Source organism: Silene latifolia, chromosome 1 (genome assembly GCF_048544455.1).
Source record: "Silene latifolia isolate original U9 population chromosome 1, ASM4854445v1, whole genome shotgun sequence".
NCBI classification, from domain to species: domain Eukaryota; kingdom Viridiplantae; phylum Streptophyta; class Magnoliopsida; order Caryophyllales; family Caryophyllaceae; genus Silene; species Silene latifolia.
This window is the reverse complement of record NC_133526.1, coordinates 95,414,965-95,437,520: the sequence shown is the minus strand read 5'-3', so window position 1 is coordinate 95,437,520 and position 22,556 is coordinate 95,414,965. Positions and strand designations below refer to the sequence as shown.

The following is a 22,556-nucleotide window of genomic DNA, read 5'->3' as shown; positions in this document are numbered from 1 at the left end:
TTTGGGTTTATTTGGAGGATTGACAACCTTCCATCAATCATCAAGTACTTCTATTATTCTTTGCTTTATTATTTGGAATCATCTTTATAGGTATAATTCTCTCTTAATCCTTTTTATTTATTGTTAATCATCTTCATTTGTTCATCATGTTTTACCTTGCTAGTATGATTGACAACCTTGTTAGCATGTTAAACTTGATAATGAGTGAGTAGTTTCCTTAGCTAGGGTTAATGGGGAATTAGGGTAAACCAACATGGGGATTGATTCATGCTTAATCTAATATGTTTTCATAATTAATTTGCTTGCTTGTTGTGATTCCAACTTATGCACATGTTATGTTTGATGAAATGCGAGCCTATGAATCCTTGTATTTTTTACCCATCACTTACCTTTTCAATGAGACTTGTAAGACATAAACCAACTCGAGTCTTATTATACCATGCATATATTTGGATAGGAAGGATTAAGTCGACTTGTAGGTGTTGTACAATCTAATCGATTCGGCTCCGGGACCCAAACCTTCTTAGGGATTGTAAGATATACACTAACTCGATCCCATCACAACAATAAGTGCTTGCATCTAGTAGAAAACATGTTTGTATGATCAAATCTCATGAATCCCCTATGAACCCATGACACCCTAGTGCTTCTAATCAATTGTTTACATCTCATTTTAATCATCTTGCTTGTTTTCATTACTTTATTTACATTGTTGATTAGTTTAGTTGATCTCCTATCTCAACCCAAATTGTGACACCCTTAGACACAACCATTTTCAATTGAAAATCCTACATCAATACCCGTCCCTTGGGATCCGACCTTTACTTACCTCTTTACTAAGAGTAGAGTAGTTTGTGAAGTTATAAATATTGTTTTGGTCAAGGTAACTTTTGACGACGAGTAACAAAACCAACGAACGAAGCATATAAGCATGTAAGCATATAAGCATGTAAGCACATAAGCACGTGACCGTTGCGACATTGACTCACACAGACACATACTGATAGACTGACAAAGAGACGGTCGTGAACGTGATACAAACTCAGTACCGACACGACACAGGGGTGACTCTGACAGACTTTACACATGTAAGTGCGACTCCTTAGCCATGAAAGGGGTGACAACGCGCATTAGATCCTTGGAGTATGAGGTTCGCTCGGCTGGTGAACACGAATTGATTATCTTCTCCATACATCTTTGCCCCTATTTGCTTGTTTGAGATCCCTTCTCGAGGTATGATGATTCGGAGAGCGAAACCAAGACCTCGTCATCGTCCGAACCGAGCACTAGGATATGGGCGGTTTATTTTGGACTGTAGCTGAGACTCCAAAGATGTTTGAGGATAAAGGACGGGTGGCATCTTGAAAGAGAAGCCCCCAGAGTGAGAAGGTGGGAATTTGACAAAACAAGGAATGGGCGACGTCTTACGGAAGAAGCCCCCCAGTAAAGAGGTATAAGATTAATTTTTGCAGCTGGGTGGGCTGATTTTGAGGATTGATATTGATGGTTGAGATTGAAATGGATATGCGGTTGTGAAAGGGGTATGCGGTTGTGAAAGGGGTATGTGGTTGTGTCCTTGTTGGGGGATTGCCTACGTATTCGCGTGTTTGCGAAATCAAACCAGATCGTAGTTCTGCGTGTGTGTTGATAATTGATTTTGAGATGTATGGTAGCGTCCTTGAAGGACTGCCTACGTATTCACGTGATGTAAAATCAAACCAGATCGTAGTTCTGAGTATGTTGATAATTGATTTTGAGGTGTATGGTTGCGTCCTTGAAGGACTGCCTACGTATTCACATGATGTGAAATCAAACCAGATCGTAGTTCTGAGTGTGTGTGCCTAGGCTAACTGCTAGGACCTTAAAGTATGAGGGTCACGACGGTAAATGCCGCTTGGTGACTCGAAAATTGATTTGAGAGAATTCTCCTTGATCATGAATCAAAGAGGTCTAATTTGTGAAAATGTTCCTTATCATGTGACCACACTAAAAAGTGGACCCTAAGGGTAGACTAGGTATATCCCGTTCTCTGTAGCAAAGCATTCGAAGACTCCGTATCTGGGTCAGGGTGAAAACGGCTTCGACATTATGGAATGTGGAGCTTGCTAATGATAGGTTTGTTTGATAGATAAAAATCTAGAGTTTAGGGTCACGACGGTAAATTCCGTTTGGTGACTCGAAGGTTGATTGGAGATATATCCCTCTTAATCATGAATCGAAGAGGCATGGTTTGAAAGATGTTTCTTATTATGTGAGCACACTAAAAAGTAGACTCTAAGAATGAAATGTGCATGTCCCATTCGGGGAGCAATGTTTTTGAAGACTCCGTATCTGGGTCAGGGTGAATGTGGCTTCGACATTATGGAATGTGGAGCCTGGTAATAATAGGTTTGTTTGACAGATAAAAATCTGGAGCTTGTATTTGTGGTGTTTAGGCCGATGGGTTACGGCTTGTAATGTGGTGCGGAATGGGGTCTCAAGCTTGATGTGGCCTGAGCACGAAATGGTTGGTAAATAATTTGGGATAAGAATCCCATGTCTAGACCTTAAAGGTTAAGGTGTGATATTACGAGCTTGAGGGGAATCCTCAGAAGCCTAGATAGTTCTCCATATAACAGTCTCTAGAAGGACTTAGGGGTGAAGCAGTGTTGGTTATGATCTTGAGGGGAATCCCAAGGATTCTAGATAGGTCTCGTTATTACAGTCTCTGGAAGGATTTAAGGGTGAAGAAAGGTTGGGTTTGTTGTTAGTTGACGAGTCATGAGCTATCATTTTAGCTCTTTGACATAAGGTTTTGGTGTCTTTGTGTTTTGTACTTGTTGGTCTTGACCTTTTATTTTAGCTCTTTCACATCAAGTTTGGTGTTTTCTTTGGATTTCGGCCTTTCAAGAAGGGTTTCAATCTGGTTTTCTTTTGATTTTGGCCTTGACCTTGGGTGAGTAGCCTTTGGCTTTGGCTTTTGCTTTGAGTGAATTAGCTTTGGTTTTTGCTTTGACTTTGGCTTTGGCCTTGAGTGAATTGCTTTTTGCTTTGGTTTTTTCTTTGGCCTTGATTTTTTTCTTTGGCTCTGGGTGAATGGCTTTTGGCCTTGGCTTTGGTTTTGCTTTGGCTTTGTGCTTTGGTTTTCGCCTTAGCTTTGGTTTTTGCTTTGGCTTTGGTTTTCGCCTTAGCTTTTGTTTTTGCTTTGGCCTCGAGCTTTGGGTGAATGGCTTCTGGCTTGGGCCTTTGGTTTTGGCCTTTTGCTTTGGCTCTGGGTGAATGGCTTTTGGCCTTGACTTTGGCTTTGGTTTGGCTTTGGTTTTCGCCTTAGCTTTAGTTTTTTTGCTTTGGCTTTGTGCTTTGGTTTTCGCCTTAGCTTTGGTTTTTTGCTTTAGCTTTGTGCTTTTGGTGGAACGTTTTGGTGATGGGATGTTTTTTGTGGGGAATGGGCCTGCCTTCCATCATTGATCATAAACAAAGAGATGTTCCGGGTTGTTATCTGGTTTCTTCGTAGAATCCCTTTGATAAGAGTTCGTTCTAGATTGGGTGCTAATTAAAGGTTTATATTGCCAGACATGGAATAGGTAAAGAAATTGGACACGGAGTTTCGGGTCCTTTGCTTACTTAGTACGGAACGTCACTTGAGTGTACTCACATTGAACTGGAGCATGTTGTTTGTTATAAATCAATTCTCAAATCAATTCTCGTTGTCAACGGGAAATGGTAAAGGGGAGAATATATGATAGTTGGAAATTGTGCTTTTATTTAGATAAATAAGATGTTAGCACAGACTCGATGAATACATGTGACTCATGAGGACAGCCCCCAGTTTGTCACTTAGGAATAAAAGGATAGACACTACGATAGATATGAGAAAGCCTAAGACTCGGACTCGGACTTGGACTCAATCGTAGATACGGACTCCTAATCATCACTTTCCTCCTCGAAGGTCTCTTTCGTAGCATCCAGGGGCTTGAATGTTCGGTCTTGAGCATTGACCCACTTGAGCACTTCACTCTCGTTGTTTGGGACGCCAGAAGGATAAGCTCCTAGAAGGTTGTCCTGTTTTTGAGGAGTAAGACGCCCATGGGGACTATTATTTTCCATTAAATGATTTAGGGTTGATAAAGACAACTTGCCACAATCGAGCATGTTTTGGATGATATGTTTGAGCTTCCAGCACATCTCTATGTCGTGCCCATTACCCCTATGGAATAGGCAATATTGGGAACCGTCCCAAAAGCGGTCTCTTTTCTTGGGTGCAAGATCTGGAGTGGGGCCAATCGGTTGGATTAGTCCTTCAGAGACAAGCACTCTAAAAGCAATGGCATAAGGCATGCCCAAGTCTGAAAACGGCCTTTGCGGATGTGTGGCTCTTTCTGGCGAAGGCTCCACAAATTTTACTTCGGTAATGCGGAAGGTTTGCTTTTCGGGAGGGGACGCAGATGTTGAACCTCCTTTAATGGTTTCATCGATGCGAGAAATTTCTGCTGATAGGTCCTCGACGCTTTTGATGTTACAAACCTTCAAACGAGATGCATAATTTGGCTGAAGGCAGTTAATGACATGTTTAACTAAAGCTCCATCTCCTGACTGATAGGATGGTGTTGAGTCTACCTTTCTCCTTTTTAGCAAATGATTGGTAGAATACTCATCTTCTCGATCACCCAAATCGATGAACTTCCTATAAGGCCGCCCAGTTTCTTTGTCTGGAGTGGTTAGGAGTAAGGAGAAAAACCTGCCATCCTCAATTCTATCTTGTATGGCGTGCTTGAGCTCGTAGCACGCTTCAGTGTTATGCCCCTTGCCTCTGTGATATCGACAGTATGCGTGGCTATTCCAAAATTGGGTTATGTTTTCCGGTTCTGGATCCGGAGTGGGACCAATAGGTTGTAGCTTCCCTTCAGTCATAAGCCTTCGAAGGGCTACGCCATAAGTTGTGCTGAGATTAGTGAATATCCTTTGAGGACGTTCCACTTTGTTGTTTGACTTAAGACACCCAAGAGGATTGTCAAGGCTGCGAGGTGCAATTAAGATTCTACCAGCTTCAATCATATCTTGAATAACTTGTTTTAAATCAAAACAAGTCTCTGTGTCATGACCTCGGTCTTGGTGGTACATGCAGTATGCATTACCATCCCAGAATTGGGTTTTCATATCTTCCGGTGGGCCCGGAGTCGGACCAATGAGTTGCAGTAATCTTTCTGAAGAAAGTATCCTTAGAGAGGTGCCATATGTCACTCCCAGATCTGTGAATTCCCTTTGATGTTTTCCTAGGGTTCCAACATTGGTGTTTTTTGGGATGTTTTTTGGGATGTTTTTGGGAGCTTTATTTTTATTTACCCCGGGCGGAAACAAGATTTGGTCCTTGCCGATGGAAAGTTTTGGGGATGTTGCTTGATATTTTGAAGGGTATTTCGGTGAGGCAACTTCATGTTCTTTGTTGGTGGGTTCTTGGGTGTGCGAACCATCAGACGGTTCCTCATTTTCAGCATTTGTTTGTTGGGGAATTGGGTGTTGGCCTTCTCCTTGGTGGTCAGGTTCATTTTCGGCATTACCAATCCTTTTCCCTAAGTTAGCTACCTGAGTGTTCAAGTCATCGATAGCCACTTGCAGCTTTGAGCATATGTAGTTGATGGAGACGGAGAGCGTGGGTATATCGCTTTGTAGTCCATCTTCATTAATTGCACGAATTTTCTCATCGTCGGGAGGGGTGAGATGAGAGCAATCCAAGGAAAGTTCTTGGTTGTGTCCAATAGGGTTTTCTGGAGGGTTGTTTTTGTTGTTGGCAAGTAGTCGGCTTTCAAGGAGCTTAACCCTTTGCTCAATATCTAAGAGAGAAAATTCCCGGATATTATTTTGTCCTCAACTTGGGAGAGACGAGTGCTCAAGTTTTCCACGGTAGCTAGGAGTCGAAGAACCATGTTGCTGATTTCGGCGGAAGTCATGGAAAACGCAGATTGATCGGCTTCTTGAGTTCCTTGTTGACGATCGATGGCACCCAAGGAATTCCTAATTGACGTAACGATAGGCGTTATAACATGTCTTGGTAAGGGATCGCACAAACAAAGGCAAGTACGACACATATGTACAAAAGGCAGTTATGTCGTGAGGACGCGACAGTGTGACTAGGTTATGAGTTCATTAAAGATCGTGAATGACCTCTTGTGTTTGAACTCTTGGTGCATGACTTTGAACTTAGACTCGAGTGTTGACTTTGGCATAGTGATGCCTAGACAGACGACTTCTGACTCGGTTTGGATGTGTGTTGCTGGCGTGACGCCGTTGGACAAGACACGTACACAAACTTGACCTTTGACCCGTAATGTAGGGGAAAGACGGGTTTAATACCCGAGAGGTTTTGACTATGCTAACGCCATTGAAGATGTCTCGTCAATTAGGCGACACGACTTGGAACAGAAGGTAGGTACTAACTTCGGCGGAGATTCGACGTTATCTAGACGACTTGACTTGAAATCGACTGGACTCTAATCGACTCGAGGCTGAATCAGAAAGGTGGACTGAAGTTTTCGAAAAATAGAAATTTTCAAAAAGATTCATTTGTCGTTTTTGGACGGCTTCCGAAGAGTAGGGATCTTTAGAAGGTCGACCAGTTGAAAGGGTTGTCTTAGGTTTGTTTTCAAAAGACGGTTTAAGTTGAGATTGCGGTGGCTCTGAAAACAATGTGTTGTTTCCGAAGACGGTTTTTGAAATTCCGAATCACGGATTTGAAAATCGAGAATTGAAAAATTTGGAAACGTCATCACAATGGCCATGAAAACGGTTAAATTTGTTTTCAAAGAATTTAAAATCGGGTTGAAAATTTGAAAACGGTTAAATTGGTTTTCAAATAATTGATTTTGAACTGAAATTTGAAAACGGTTAAATTTGTTTTCAAATGATTTGAAATTGGGGAATTTGAAAACGGTTAACTTTGTTTTCAAAGAATTTTGAAATTGGAGAATTTGAAAACGGTTAAATTTGTTTTCAAAGATTTGATTTTGAATTGAAATTTGAAAACGGTTAAATTTGTTTTCAAATGATTAAGTGTTGATTGGAAATTTGGAAATAGTTTAAATTGTTTTCAATGATTTGAAATTGGAAATTATGAGGATTGAGTTCGTCATTACAATGGGTTAGAAAACCGTTTTAACCTTTGAAAGACGGTATGCAATTCGAAAAGTGTGAGAATTGAAATCGTTATTACGACGGCTTAGAAAAGCCAAATTTGATTTCGAAAACGAGATTTGAAATTTGGAAAGTTGCACGGGTTGAAATCGTCATTACGACGGTTTAAAAAACATTTTTGTTTGAAAACTGATTTCGAATTTTGAAAATTCGAGGGTAGAATTCGTCATTACGACGGTGTAAAAGGGCGCTTTGAGAAATGCAACGATCGGCGAGAGACCGGGGTTTGAAACGGCCATTACGACGACGTAAAATGGTATTTTGAAATGGTTTGTGAAAACCAAGGTTTGAAATCGTTATTATAATGGTATGAAAAGGTGCATTTGAAATTGGTTATAAAAGCTGGGTTTTGAAATGGCCATTATAACGGCATAAAAAGTTGTGCAACGGTCGGCAAAAGACCGAGGTCTGAAACGGTGGTGAAAAGCCGGTTTTAAAAATCGTCACTACGTGGTCGAGACCTCTTGAGAGGTTTAGTTTTCGGTACTTGTCGTTAGGAGCACCTAGACCAAAACAATATTTATAACTCCACAAACAACTCTACAATTAGTAAAGAGGCAAGTAAAGGTCGGATCCCAAGGGACGGGTATTGAAGTGAGATTTTCAATTGCAAGTAGCGGTGTCTAGGGGTGTCACAATTTGGGGTTTGAATAGAAGATCACTAAACTAAATAGCAATGAAAGTAAACAAGCAAGATGATTGAAAAGGGGTGTAAACAATTGATAAAAGGCACTAGGGCGTCATGGGGTCATAGGGGATTCATGGGAATAGATCATACAAACATATTCTCAAATTATAAGCAAGCAATTATTGTTGTGATGGATCGAGTTGGTTTATATCTTACAATCCTAGGAAAGTTTGGGTCCCGGAGCCGAATCGATTAGATTGTACAACACCTACAAGTCGACTTAATCTTCCCTACTCAACTACATGCATGGTCTAATGAGACTCGAGTTGGTTTATGTCTTACAAGTCTCATTGAAAAGATAGGTGATGGGTAAAAAATGCAAGGATTCATAGGCTCGCATTTCATCAAACATAACATGTGCATAAGTTAAGATCACAACAAGCAAACAAATAAACTATGAAAACATATTAAATTAAGCATGAATCATCCCCCATGTTGGTTTCCCCTAATTACCCATTAACCCTAGCTAAGGAAACTACTCACTCATTATCATGTTGAACATGCTAGCAAGGTTGTCAATCATACCAACAAAGTAAAACATGATGAATAAATGAAGATGATTAACAATAATTAAAAAGGGATTAAGAGAATTATACCTACTAATGATTCCAATAATAAAGCAAAGAATAATAGAAGTACTTGATGATTGATTGGAAGGTTGTCAATCTCCCAATAATAACCCAAATAATCTTCAATTACCCAAAATAAAAGATGAACAAAAGAGAGATAAAGAAATGAGATTTGTATTAAGACTTGATTAAAAGTTGATTACAAGATTAAAGAGAGATTAGATTGATATAAACTACACTAGAGATTGATAAGAAGAACTTTATAACCTAATTAGACTAATGGGGTATTTATAGTGGGGATTAGGTACACAAATTAGGGTTTACTAAGGGCTTAAATGACGATTAAGTCCTTGAGGAATCGCTCCTCTCAGAAAAATATGCGAGTCTCCTTTTTGCTAGTCTTTCCCGAGGTATGCGTATCCTTCATAGAACAAGTAGAAAACGAAATAGCTGTCACACAATCCGAGCGTCCAGGGCACGGGACGAGCGGATTGTGGGTCTTTTGGACGAGCGTCCTTCTGAGGAAGACGCTCGGATTCCTTGTGCTGGACGGGCGTCCAGTAGGCAATCCGCTCGGATTCTTGATCAGCTTCTTCCTTTCTTCTTTTCTTCCTTTCTCTTCATACAATCCTTGGGAATTTCATCGGAGATGCAAGGATCTTTTCTCATCATTGCCCAACTACTATAATATGTACAAACGCCTTCTAGTCTTGTCTTCTCTTTGATGCTTGGTCATTGAATTCAATCAATTTAGCTCCATTTTGCCATGAAAATGCAAGGTTTGCACTCATTTCCTACCAAGGGATCAAAACCTCAAAGAATATGCAAAACAAAGGACTAAAGACAATAAATGACCCAAATATGCACTAAAACGCATGAGAACAAGGCTAATTCGGGGACTAAATATACTCAAATAATGGTCACATCAAATATCCCCAAACCAAACCTTTGCTCATCCCGAGTAAAGAGGTGACAAAGACTAGGACCGTTATTTAAACTAACCTAATAGCATAGCCGATATGAGACAATTAGCGGGTCTCACTCCGCCCCTTCAACTCACAACAAGACAACCATGAGGTAGGATGCCTTCTTGCAAGGCAAGGTGGGTCTTGCCAAAATGGCGACACATCCAAATATTAAAGCACATAAAATCAAGTAATGGATGCATCTACAAAAGAATAGCCACTTTCCTCATCTAAGTGACGGAAGTTATCTACAAGGGAAGCAATTCAAGGGTACACACTCCTTCATAGATGCAATTTCTTCAAACTACTAAGCCTAGAAGGATACCAATAAATCACCTCCAAGTTGTGTCAAGCTAGGGTACCTTTGTCCTCAATCGTTAAATGCTTTCGTCAAGAATAGACTCCCTATGGTGTTAGAAACACTGGAGGATCGCGGAAGTCCCCCTCTTGCCTAGACAAGAAGAAGGGTCGTCCCCTCTCTACCATGCACAAAAGTGGATACGATGGATAAAGGGATAAATAGATATTTGAGTTTCATTTGGGAGTTTGCTTTTGTTTTTGTTTTTCCCCCCAATTTCTTGTGGCATATAACATTTGAGAACACTTTCTTTTGCCATTTCTTTTCATGTTTGGCATTTCAATACTTGACAACTTTCAACTTTTTGCATTTTTCTTTTGAACATTTTCAAAGTCACCCCATATGTAGTGAGGGTGCCTTATATTTGAAGCATAGGAGTTCTATTTTTGCTCCTCTTTTCTTTTGATGCATTTTGCAAACTTTCTTTTACTTTCATTTCATTTCTTGAACTCAAATTTTTGAACAATTTCTTTTTGTGCCCATTCCCTTTGATGACAAAATATATGGTAGAACATGGATGAATGATGGTTGCATGGTTTCAAGGGTCACCTTGGAATAAACGGTTGCCAAGGAGTTATCACACCACAAGGTACTCTTGACTAGGCCTTAATCCATGGGCCAAAGGATACTAGCATGACACATCCTAGGGTGTTTTACAAGTATTCTAACAAGTAAAGTCTTAAGAAGAAAAAGCATATACTAGGGCCTATATACACTTGTCAAGCTTCCCAAGTAGACGGTTTCACAAAATTTTTCTAACATGTAAACTACATGCCATGATGCAACTAACATATATACATCCTAATGCATATGATTCTTCCAACTAGAATGCCCAATAAACTAAATGCAAGTCCTAGATTCACATTGTTTATACCGCATCAATCAAAATAAAGCCACATAGTCATTAACATAAAGAGGAAAAAGGATATTGGAAAGATTATACCATGCGGTCTTCAATATCCTCATGTCTCGGATGTGGCGTAGTCGATCAATGTGAACAAGGATAGACAAACATAATATATACAAGCAATATATATAAGTCTACACTACAAAGGAAATGAACTTGTTTTTGGATTTTCAATTTTTCAATTTTTTTGATTTTTTCGAAATTTTTGATTTTTTTGGATTTTTTGAATAAAAGTTAAGTTATAATTTCCCATCCCCACACTAATATGGGCATTGTCCTCAATGGCCAATATGATAGGAAATTATGCAAAGATGATGCATGATTTCTATACTAAATGCAAGCTATACTAGGCTACACTACATGATGCATGGGTTTTTGTTTATGATGGAGAGCGTAATTTAGATTACCTCCCGTTGTGTATGCATGTACTTCCCCAAACCGAGATAGACATTATTTCTAATGTCTTAAATTTTGGGGTAGTTCATGCACACAAGATGCAATGCATGAAACTATATATTGTCATTTTGGATTTTTCATGTGGGAACAATAAAAGAACACCTCAATGGGGCCGAGGTGTTAGTCCTCATGTTGCTAGGACTCTCCAAACTATGATCAAGATAAAAATAAAGAAAACAAAGAAAGAAGTAGACAAACCTCAAGAGGGTAGGAGCCTCCAAAGTTTGCTAGTCCTCCACCATATCATCATTGTCATCATTTTCCTCCATGGAAGTGGAATCATCTCCACTCTCATCTTCACTTCCTTGATCTTGCTCACTTCCTTCATCATCTTCATTAGCCTCTTCTTCTTCATATACCTCTTCATCAACACCCTCATCATCAACAACCTCATCTTCACCCGGTCTTTCACCCCTAGATGTGCTTGGAAATAAAACTTCCCTATCCGCCCAACTAGGAAAAGGACACGATGGATCAAGTAGTCCTTGCCTAGCTAAATGAAGGAGGGGTGGATATTGGGCCAAGTATGCATCTACTCAATCATTATAAGCTTGTTTGTGCATCTCTTGCATGAGGAGAGTCATGTAGTCATTGCCCACTTCAACATCTTTGGGTTTGAACTCTTGATATTTGAATGGGTAGGGTGGTGTGATAATGTAGGAGGAGGGCTCTTCAATTTCGCCCCTTTGTTGACGGATGATGTACTCGGCGCCCTTGGAGAGTGAAAGAAGGTAGTTTGTTCGATGAGCACTTAATCGGCATATCTTGGAAGGCAAAGTGAAAGATCTAGCATCATTGGTTAGCCACCCATAGTTGGTGTCAAGAGAGTTATGCTTGACCCACTTTTACTTGTAAATCATGGCGTCCATGTCAATGAGATGACCCCCTTTGATCGCCACATAGTTGTTATCCTTGTTGAAATTTGCGTCAAAGTGCTTGGCCAAGAGAGTAACTAGACCTCCATTTATAATATGAGCGGTGCCTTCCTTGCCACAATCAACATTAAGCCATCTTTCCATCAAAAGCCTTAGAACATTGTAGGGCTTAGTGAATTCCCTTTCAACATTTAAGGCCGGCTCAAGTAGAACACAATCGAGCTTTGTAAAGTGATTAGTGCCTTTTCTTGCTATTATAGTATTCCCGATGACCTTGTGCCATACTCTAATGCCCGGATGGTGGACTAATAGAGCGCAACAAGCATGAAAGCTCACAAATTTCTTCCCGGAAATCGCCTCCCAAAGAGGAGCGGGGTCATACTTTTCGGGCATCTTGTGATATTATGGTGTATCACTAAGGCCTAATACCTTACTCAAAACATCAAAGGTGATGCGCCTATTCACATTGGCAAGACGAAACTCGATGTATTCTCTAGTCTCTACCTTAGTCACTTTCAATGAACTTAAGAATTCCAAGGTAAGGGAGGGGTATGTCAATTCTCTTGTGGTGAACAATTTACCTAACCCCATGGCTTCAAAGAAGGCTTTTGTTTGTTCAAGGACACCCAATTTGTTCAAGGCATCTTCACAAATGAATTTGGTGGGCAAAATGGCTTTCTTAGCATACTTGGCAAATGTATCCCTATGGGAGTTAGAAATGAAAATTACCTCCGGATAGTTTGATAATTGAGCAATTTCCGGAGTTGTTGTTGTTGTTGCTTCCAAGGGAGGATCTTGTTGTTGTTGAACTTCCAAGTTTTCACTAGAAACCACCATAGCCATTGAAGCTTTCTTTGCTTGAAGGCTTTGTTGCCTTTTCGAAAGTGTCTTTGCCTTGAGTGCCTTTGTTGCTCCTTTTGTTCTTGCCATTGTTGATTACACCAATAAAAGATTGAAAATCTTCAATTTCTAATTATACCCAAATCGATTTAAGATGAAAGGATTTGTCTTTGTATTTCAAAATTTGACTCAAAGGTTGAAGATTTTGGTGCTTGGATTGATTATTGTTGCAAAAGGAGTGATTAATTGTTGTTGTAAGGAAGTTTGAATTTGATTTTGTTGAATTTGGTTGAGGAAATTTTGTTTTTGGTGATGGAGAGGATGAGGGTTTTGGGGTTTATGGGTAGTGTTGAATTTGGTTGAGGAAGGGGTATTAAAACACCCGAAAAATTCAAACCTGCAGGGGAAGACGAGCGGATTCCTGTCGGGACGCTCGGATTCTGCTCAATTTGGCTTCAGGAAAACTCGCCTAAAGACGAGCGTCTTTCAGAGAAGATGAGCGGATTCTGCAATTCAGGATGAGCGGCTTTCCTCAAAGACGAGCGGATTCTCTTACAGGAACTTTTCTAAATCTGCACTGGCAGAAAGACGAGCGTCTTTCTGCAAAGACGAGCGGCCAGTTTCAGACGAGCGTCTTCTCAGCTAGGACGCTCGGATTCTCTTACAGACCAAAATTTTTCGTTTTGCAGCTCATTTGGACGGACGGATTCTTCCACAGACGCTCGGATTCCTATAAGACGAGCGGATTACCTTTAAGCCGCTCAGATTCCACCTGGTCTACCCGGATTTAGGTCCATCCGTGCACTTGCATATCTCGTGTCATTTCCATTCTTCAAATCCCGTGTTCTTCATTGTAGGGGCACTACAAAGGCATGAATAGCCTAGGCAATTGCTATCCCCACACTAAGCTAAAGCACTACACATCAATAAAATCATTAGTCCCTCCCTCACTTCTCTCAAAAATGATGAATATCTTGATCAAGGCACAAAAATCCAAAAATGACAAAAATGCAATGTAAAAATTAAAATGCAAGTTAGGGAGTTAGAAATATTTACAAATGGTGGTTTGGAGAGGACTCCACCAAACTCTCATCCTTAGTGAGATGTCATGGGGGCATGTTCAAGGTGTTGTTGATGTTACTCAACACCTTGAAGAAGTAGTCAAAAGCTTGTTCATTATCATGATAAAGATCCTCAATAGATCTTTGCACTTGTTTTCCTTCATGTCGGTCTTGATCGATAGCATTACCAATATAGGGATTGAAAATCCCTTCAAACTCATCGTCCCAAAGACCACAAACTTCGTCTACTTGATCATTAAAAATCTCTTTAGTTGATAGAGACAACTCTCCTTCTTTCTTGTTTTGGCCAATGAGGCCATCCTCTTCACTTGTCATGGGTGAGCTTTTCAAGCTCTCTTTGTTGCTATTCTCTTGCTCTTTGAATGGAGCATCATCAACTTTCTTTTTTCATTGGAATTCCGACTTCTTCCTATCATCCTTCCGGTTATAATGATCAACCATAAAACATGGTTCATGCAAACGGGGAGCTCTCATGGTCTTGTCGAGATTGAAAGTTATGGTCTCATCTCCCACCTCTAGAGTGAGCTCTCCATGTTTCACATCTATCACCGCACCCGCGGTGTGCAAGAAAGGTCTACCTAGAATGATTGGAATATTGGAGTCTTCTTCCATGTCAACAATGATAAAGTCCACCGGGATGAAAAATTTCCCAACTCTTACGGGAACATCTTCCCATATCCCTAATGGTGTCTTCGTCGATCTATCGGCCATTTAGAGTGTGATATTGGTACATTTAAGCTCTCCCATCCCTAACCTTTTACTCACCGAATACGGCATAACACTCACACTAGCCCCTAGATAACATAGGGCTTTGTTGATCGTTGTGTCGCCAATGGTACACGGTATTGAGAAGCTTCCCGGATCTTTAAGTTTCGGAGGTGAACTCCTTTGAAGGATTGCACTACTCACCTTAGTGAAGGTGATAGTTTCAAGCTTCCGGATCGACTTCTTTTTCGTAAGGATGTCTTTCATGTACTTTGCATAGGCCGGCACGTGATTGATTAATTCCGTGAAAGGAATCAAGACTTCCAAATTCTTCACAATTTCCATAAATTTTCCAAGTTGGTCATCAAATTTGGGCTTAGCTTGACGACTTGAAAAAGGAAGTCTAATCACAATGGGTTCCTTCTCCTTGGCCTTGTCTTCATTTTTCTTTGAAACTTCTTCTTTTGATGGTTCTCCATCCTTGGAGTTTTGCACAACTTCTTCTTTGTCACTAGCTTCCACAACTTCATCCTCAACTTGCCTTTTTTGTGCTTCATACCTCATACCACTCCTCAAGTGAATGGCACTAACCGTTTCATGTCTCGGGGGATTACTTTGAGGTGGTAATTGCCCTTTTTATCTTTGTGAGCTTGAATATGCTAGTTGAGTCAATTGGGTTTCCAACATTTTGGTGTGGGCTAGGATGTTGTTGATGGTGATTTCCTTTGCTTGACTATCCTTTTGCATTTGAGTGAAAAACTCTTGTTGATTCTTTTGCATTTGGAGGACCGCTTTTTGAACATCAAAACCTTGGTCATTTTGTTGATTGTATGGAGTTTGATTTTGGTAACCTTGGTTTTGGTTGTAAAAGGGTCTTTGATTTTGGTTTCTCATGGGAGGTGGGGTGTATGTTGGTTGAGGGTTTTGAACATTTTGGCTTTTGTATGAGAGATTTGGGTGGAATTTGGTGTTTTCATTGTAATAATTTGAGTAAGGGTTACCACTCTTGTATGCTTGAAAACCATTCACTTGTTCATTTGTTCCCCTACATTCACTTTGGTCATGTCCCAAAGTTCCACAATTCTCACATATCCCACTTGGGATTGATGAAGATGCCGTCATGGCATTAACATGATGCTTTGGTGATTTTGATGCTTCTTCAAGTCTAGCCATAGCTTTTTCGAACTTCAAATTGATGGTATCAATGTGGGCACTAAGTTGAGCACCCAATTGAGTAATAGAGTCCACTTCATGCTTTCCTCCTCTAGTAGCCTTGCGAGGTCTACTATATTGTGAATTATGGACCGCCATTTCCTCAATCTTGTTCCAAGTTTGATTATCGTCAACTTCGGTGAACATACCATTTGATCCCATGTTGAGAATGTTTCTTGAGTCTTCATAAAGACCATTCCAAAATTGTTGTACCAAGAACCACTCGCTAAGTCCATGATGAGGACATGAGCGACAAATTCCCTTGAATCGCTCCCAAGCTTCATACAAGGATTCTTCATCTCTTTGCTTAAAATCCGTAATTTGAGCTCTTAGCATGTTAGTCTTTTCCGGTGGGTAGAACTTTTTGTAGAAAGCTAGAGCCAACTTCTTCCAAGAGTCAATTCCGAGAGTAGCCTTATCAAGGCCTTTCAACCATTATTTTGCGGTGCCAATTAGAGAAAAAGGAAATAAGACCCATCGAATTTGGTCTTGAGTTACACCGGTTTGAGAAATCGCATCACAATAGTCACAAAAAGTCTCCATGTGAGAGTGAGGGTCTTCTCTAGGCATCCCCCCAAATTGGCTTCTTTCGACTAATTGGATAAATGCGGATTTGGCAATGAAATTTCCGGTTAAGTGTTGTGGTGTGGGAGTACCATTGGGTAGGTTCTCCTCGGTTGGTACGGAATGTGATGAAAACTTAGGCATTGTGGGTTGATTTTGTGTTGGATTTTGTGTTGGGTTCTCCTCACCTTCTCTTGCAAAAGGTTTGACGAACTCAATAGCGTTTGGTTGAATATATAAAACCTCACCAATACCTCTCAAAGTTCTTCTAGCAAGTCTTCTATTGTTTGTCAAAGTCCTTTCAATTTCGTGATCAAAGGGTAACAAGTTACCTTGTGATCTTCTAGACATGCAAAATATCAAACAACTCGAAAATAATTAGAACAAACCTTGAGGAGTTTTACTTCCCCAAGGCAAAGAAAGACACAACTAATAACAATATAAGAAAATCTAAATCAAGTTAACACCGTCCCCGGCAACGGCGCCATTTTTGGTCGAGACCTCTTGAGAGGTTTAGTTTTCGGTACTTGTCGTTAGGAGCACCTAGACCAAAACAATATTTATAACTCCACAAACAACTCTACAATTAGTAAAGAGGCAAGTAAAGGTCGAATCCCAAGGGACGGGTATTGAAGTGAGATTTTCAATTGCAAGTAGCGGTGTCTAGGGGTGTCACAATTTGAGGTTTGAATAGAAGATCACTAAACTAAATAGCAATGAAAGTAAACAAGCAAGATGATTGAAAAGGGGTGTAAACAATTGATAAAAGGCACTAGGGTGTCATGGGGTCATAGGGGATTCATGGGAATAAGATCATACAAACATATTCTCAAATTATAAGCAAGCAATTATTGTTGTGATGGATCGAGTTGGTTTATATCTTACAATCCTAGGAAAGTTTGGGTCCCGGAGCCGAATCGATTAGATTTTACAACACCTACAAGTCGACTTAATCTTCCCTACTAAACTACATGCATGGTCTAATGAGACTCGAGTTGGTTTATGTCTTACAAGTCTCATTGAAAAGATAGGTGATGGGTAAAAAATGCAAGGATTCATAGGCTCGCATTTCATCAAACATAACATGTGCATAAGTTGAGATCACAACAAGAAAACAAATAAACTATGAAAACATATTAAATTAAGCATGAATCATCCCCCATGTTGGTTTCCCCTAATTACCCATTAACCCTAGCTAAGGAAACTACTCACTCATTATCATGTTGAAATGCTAGCAAGGTTGTCAATCATACCAACAAAGTAAAACATGATGAATAAATGAAGATGATTAACAATAATTAAAAAGGGATTAAGAGAATTATACCTACTAATGATTCCAATAATAAAGCAAAGAATAATAGAAGTACTTGATGATTGATTGGAAGGTTGTCAATCTCCCAATAATAACCCAAATAATCTTCAATTACCCAAAATAAAAGATGAACAAAAGAGAGATTAAAGAAATGAGATTTGTATTAAGACTTGATTAAAAGTTGATTACAAGATTAAAGAGAGATTAGATTGATATAAACTACACTAGAGATTGATAAGAAGAACTTTATAACCTAATTAGACTAATGGGGTATTTATAGTGGGGATTAGGTACACAAATTAGGGTTTACTAAGGGCTTAAATGACGATTAAGTCCTTGAGGAATCGCTCCTCTCAGAAAAATATGCGAGTCTCCTTTTTGCTAGTCTTTCCCGAGGTATGCGCATCCTTCATAGAACAAGTAGAAAATGAAATAGCTGTCACACAATCCGAGCGTCTAGGGCACGGGACGAGCGGATTGTGGGTCTTTTGGACGAGCGTCCTTCTGAGGAAGACGCTCGGATTCCTTGTGCTGGACGGGCGTCCAGTAGGCAATCCGCTCGGATTCTTGATCAGCTTCTTCCTTTCTTCTTTTCTTCCTTTCTCTTCATACAATCCTTGGGGATTTCATCGGAGATGCAATGATCTTTTCTCATCATTGTCCAACTACTATAATATGTACAAAGGCCTTCTAGTCTTGTCTTCTCTTTGATGCTTGGTCATTGAATTCAATCAATTTAGCTCCATTTTGCCATGAAAATGCAAGGTTTGCACTCCTTTCCTACCAAGGGATCAAAACCTCAAAGAATATGCAAAACAAAGGACTAAAGACAATAAATGACCCAAATATGCACTAAAACGCATGGGAACAAGGCTAATTCGGGGACTAAATATGCTCAAATAATGGTCACATCACTACGACGGCCTAAAAAGGTGTGCAACGGTCGGCGAAAGACCGAGATTTAAAACGGCCATTATAACGGCGCGAAATGTGTTTTTGAAACGGTTGTAGAAAACCGGTTTTGAAAGTAGTCAAAACCCTGATCCTATTCTACTCTCCTATTTTCATGCGGCTAAACCCTGATCCTTTCGTGGTAGAATGAAGTTCAGGACGAGCTGTGACTATTCTACGAGACCAATCCCCTCGATAGGATTGATGAGACTCTGCCCTCTGGAAAGAGTATGCTTGGGCTCTCGCCCGGCGACCAACTATTGTATCAATTCCCTTTTCTCCAGTGAAAGCCTAGTCATATACTTAAGGAGAAAGCTTTGTATGCATCACCCGATGCCGTTGTTCATGAATCCGCACATCTTCTTCTTACACGGCATAAAAAAGGGTTTGCAACGGTAGGCGAAAGACCGAGGTTTGAAATGGCCATTATAACGGCGCAAAAGGGTATTTTGAAAGTTGGAAATGACACGGAAGGACTTATGATCACATAACACATAAGCACTCACAGTTCATTATATTATGCATAATGCTAACACGGGTTTTGGCTTAAAAGGGTGGGTTACACACCAAGCGATCGAACCCCGATTTTCGAGAGGGATACCAATCCAAATAAAATGTGTAAGGAGGGTGCCCTAGCCTCGTGCACGAAGGAAGTGAAAGCTCTTTGACGAAACAAAAATGTGTAACGTCAACGGTATGCTTGATGCAATCGGGATTTGACACGCGGGGATGAGAAAACTCACGCCGACGGGACGAGCCAATTGGTCGGTAAAGGTTAGGTTATGGGTCCGGACAAGGAACCCGACTTATAACCGTAATATCAATTAATGCACTTTAACCACGATCTCATTCGAGTTTCACATCTAAGGATCACAAAGACACAAGTGTCCTAGTTTTCCCCAGCAGAGTCGCCAAATTGTGGACATGGGCCGCGCATTACACGTACATGGGCCACCGCCGATCCGTGGACATAGGCCACCTACACGCCAAGCCAACCTGTGGACGTATAGCGGTCGGAAAGCCACGTTTGGAGGCGTAGAAATGCTTTCGACCGGATCGCTTTAGATCGGTCGGTTTCGTCTCGGCAAAAGTCTCGAAACGATATAGAGATGTTCGGAGTCACCACCAAGAATTTGTGGGATGCTTGGAACCCGTTCGAATCCACTTTATACCTCGGTCAAACGAAGCACAAAGAAGTGTTTGACATAGGTACTAAAGATAAGGACTCGTCCCCCTTTTAGCATTCTATGCCTAAAATGACTCTCGTACGCCCTGGATAAGGCCATCCACTATCCAAAGGTTCTGAGTAAGGGGTGAGGGTACGTATTGGGAAGCCCTTTAATCGGACACCCAATCCCGCCCGCGTTAGCGGCCTCTACTGATCGATCGTGGTTGTTTAAGTGCAAGAGTTGATAAAACGGTTTAAATGCATGAATGCGCATCCAAAAGTTTAACCTAACATGTGAAAGTTTGCTAAGTCGGTTTGTTTATCCACGTAGCATGAAATTGATGTCCAAGTTGGATTTAGATTGATTTGCATGTGAAAACGAAAATTAAACATCCATTTACCAAATTCGGGTTATGATGCTTAACACGATCCATTTATTGTTAAAATGAAAGAATAAAAGGATGAATAAGAAAATGTTAAAATGTTTAAAAGATTGTTAACTCGTCAATATGATCCATGTAGATTCGGGTTAACCGTAATCGGGATCGTCCTAGACAAGTGCTGAAATGAGACAGAACGGTGTCGGGCAGTCCCATTGGGGAGTGAGCCTATTGGCGAGGGAAAGGGCTCTGCCCAGGTCATAAAATATGAAAACAGGCGGCCTCTTGGGGCGCGAGTCAGACGACGACCCAAGGGGCGTCTCCTGGTTGTTAAAAAGGTTGTTTAAAACCGTATTTGTGATTAAATGATTTGCATGACTCGGAATAATTACTATTATCTTAGTAATATTCTTTGTCGGATTTGCAAGTTCGAAAAGCATAGTTTACAAATAAAAATGTAAAATATGTGTGCTTAACCATTTTATCACCGTACTCGAATTAAATCGACATGGTATTTATTCAAACCAAGGGTGACATGCAATATGGCCAAGACAAAGATAAAAATAAAATGAAATAAAAGTGAAAGGAAAATATTTGATTTGAACTAATTATGTTAAGTTTATTTATTTGTAATTAGTCAAGTTTGTCATCGTACTCGGATTAAACCGACATGGTATAAAGAACCAAGGATGATTATGAATTATGACTAATATATTTGCAAGTGTAAATAAATAAGAAAAATGGTAAATAAAAGAAAAGGGTGTTAAAATACCCATTAAAATGTAGTAAACCAATAATATCATCGAGTCACGGAATAAACCGTCATGGTATAAGGAACCAAGGATGATTTTCGTAATGGTCAAAATATTTGACATAAAAATCAATTAAAATGGTAAAAACCGTAAAAGGAAAGAAGTAAAAATAAAAGAAAGTTTTGAAGGAAAGACGAACTCAACCACGTTTGAGTCTGACCTGGACACCCCATTGAGGCGCGAGCCTCTTTGCATAGCAAAGGGCTCCTATCTAATGCCAAAACTCGGTTTTGGCTCATCTAACCTATATTTGAATCGTGTTATGCATTGTTCATGCTTATAAACTCATAAAAATAGCAAAGACATGAAATAAGTGAGTTGTTTACACCCTCAAACTTACGTGTATTGATGTTTGCAAGGTAGACGACTTTAGAGACGGTTTTCTCGTTGTGACTACTCGCGATCAAAGAAGTTTAAAAGAGTGCCTTAGAAAAGGATTTTGTTTTGAAAATGAGTTGAAAACATGTGGTTGAAAAACATGTTAACTAATGTTGAGTTGGTCGAATGGGTCGGTCGAATGCACGGCGACGGTACCAAACAAAATGTGTAAGGCTTGTGTTTTCGATCGGTAGGTCGAAAACACGTGTCGATTTTTGACTTAGGAAGTCAACTATAGAAGTTTAAGGGAGATGTGAGGGGGCGGACGCTCGCGTGAATATTGTGTCGTGTGATGGTGGGTATTTATAGAGAAATGTGGGGTGGTAGGTCGGCTGAGTTTGCTTAGAGGCTAAGCAGGATAGCCCCTTTAGGCGCGAGGCACCTAGTGATCCAAATGGGTGTACTGTCCTTTTCGCAAATTTGGATTTTCCATTTGTTCTAACCAATGTTTTGATGGTTGTGATTTGTGGTCTTATATGATTGCTTAGCCGTGTAAGCATGCTCTTGGGTGTTATTTGGGGTAGGTATTTTGTGTCCTTGACTCGGGGTTTGACCCGTGTTGAGTCGGGATTTGAATTTGGAGTCGGTTATTGGTCCTGTGTCTGTTTAGACTCTAAATAGGGTCATTTTAATGGAAATGACATGATAAAGACATTCATGGCATTATTTTCGACATTCGAGATTTGGGTTGACTCAAGTTGACTCGAGTTGCGGGTTTCTGAGTCGGGTTTGGGTCCGAAGACGGTTTTAACTCTAAATAGTGTTATTTTAATTCAAATGAAGTTAGAAAACCATTTATGAAATCATTTTTCATATTCGAGTAGTGCATTAAACCGTCTCATGTATAGCCAATCCACGCACGCATATCAAAAACACATTATAGTCCGATCATCAGCGGGTGGTTTTTGGAAGGAGAAGATACTGGGTATCTACACCCTCAGTGATGTGACTCATATTTGAGCACATTTAGTCCCCGAATTAGCTTCGTTCCTATGCTTTATAGTGTATAATTGGGTCATTTACTATCCTTAGTTTCCCATTTTGCATATTCTTTGAGGTTTTGTCCCCCTTGGTAGGAAAGGAGTGCTAACCTTGCATTTACATGGCGAAATGGAGCTAAATTGATCGCATCTAATGACCAAGCATCAAGGAGAAGACAATAATAGA

At 40.2% G+C, this 22,556-nt stretch overlaps 1 non-coding gene across 1 annotated transcript; it reads left to right on the top strand.

Annotated features, from left to right (window-relative positions):
- The first annotated feature begins 16,053 nt into the window (after positions 1-16,053).
- Positions 16,054-16,160, top strand: LOC141624273 (small nucleolar RNA R71). The gene has a single exon (XR_012534085.1). It is a non-coding gene; the product is annotated as a small nucleolar RNA R71 (small nucleolar RNA).
- The last annotated feature ends 6,396 nt before the right edge of the window (positions 16,161-22,556 follow it).